Here is a 1,511-nt window from a genome sequence, read left to right as displayed (position 1 = left end):
AGGTCAATTGCAAAAAAGGGAATGTCCCAGGATAAATCAAAGTGGAAGCTATCTGAGAAACCGTTTTGTGATATGTGCATTCATCTCACAGTGTTAAAAAATTCTATCAATTCACCAGTTTGGATACACTGTTTTTGTCCATTCTACGAATGGACATTTGGAGGCTCATTGAGGCCCATGGCAAAAAAGTGAATATCTCAGGTTAAAATCAGAAAAACGCTATCTGAGAAAATGCTTTGTGATGTAGACATTCAGCTCAAGGAGTTAAAACTTACTTTTTATTCAGTAGTTTGGAACATTGCTTTTGTACAATCTACAAAGAAACATTTGACAGTGTATTAAGGCCAGTAGTGAAAAAGAACATATCTTCATATAAAAATTAGAAAGAATCTTTCCTAGAAACTGCATCATTATGTGTACATTCATCTCACAGAATTAAAACTTTCTTTTGATTAAGCTGTTTTGAAACACTGTGTTTTTCCATTCTGCAAATGGACATTAGGGAGTTCATTCAGGCCAAAGGTGGAAAATCGAGTATCCCACGTTAAAAACTAAGAGGAAGCTATCTGAGAAACTGCTTGTTGATGTGTGCATTCATCTGGCTGAGTTAAATCATTCTTTTCATTCACCAGTTTGGAAATACTGCTTTTGTCCATTCTGTGAATGGACATTTGGGATCATTTGAGAAACCTTTGTGATATGTTAAATCATATCACAGAGTTAAAACTTTTGTTTCATTCAGCAGTTTGGAAACACTCTTTTTGTGGAATCTGCGAAGGGATATTTGGGGACACATTTCAACCTATGGTGAAAAAGAAAATTACTTCAGATAAACACTAGAAATAAGCTTTCTGAGAAACTGCATCATCATATGTACATTCGCCTCACAGAGTTAAAACTTACTCTTGATTAAGTTGTTTGGAAACACTGTTTTTGCCCATTCTGTGAATGGACTTCTGGGAGCTCATTGAAGCCTATTGCTAAAAAGGGAATGTCTCAGGATAAATCAAAGAGGAAGCTATCTGAGAAACCACTTTGGGATGTGTGCATTCATCTCACAGAGTTAAAAATTCTATTCATTCACCAGTTTGAAAACACTGTTTTTGTCCATTCGGCAAATGGACATATGGAGGCTCATTGAGGCCCATGGCATAAAAGTGAATATCCCAGGTTAAAATCAGAAAAAAATTGCTATCTGAGAAAATGCTTTGCTACTTGCACATTCAACACAAGGAGTTAAAACTTACTTTTTATTCAGCTGTTTGGAAACACTGTTTTTGTACAATTGATGAATAGACATTTCAGAGTGTATTGAGACCAGTTGTGAAAAAGAAAATATTTTCATATACAAATTAGAAAGAATCTTCCCGAGAAACTGCATTGTTATGTGTGCATTCATCTCACAGTGTTAAAACTTTCTTTTGATTCAGCAGTTTGGAAACAGTTTTTGTCCATTCTGTGAATGGACATTAGGGAGCTCATTCAGGACAATGGTAGAAAATCGAATTTTC

The sequence above is a fragment of the Papio anubis genome, unplaced genomic scaffold, assembly GCF_008728515.1.
Source record: "Papio anubis isolate 15944 unplaced genomic scaffold, Panubis1.0 scaffold77, whole genome shotgun sequence".
Classification (NCBI taxonomy): Eukaryota; Metazoa; Chordata; class Mammalia; order Primates; family Cercopithecidae; genus Papio; species Papio anubis.
Note: the sequence above shows the minus strand (reverse complement) of the source record.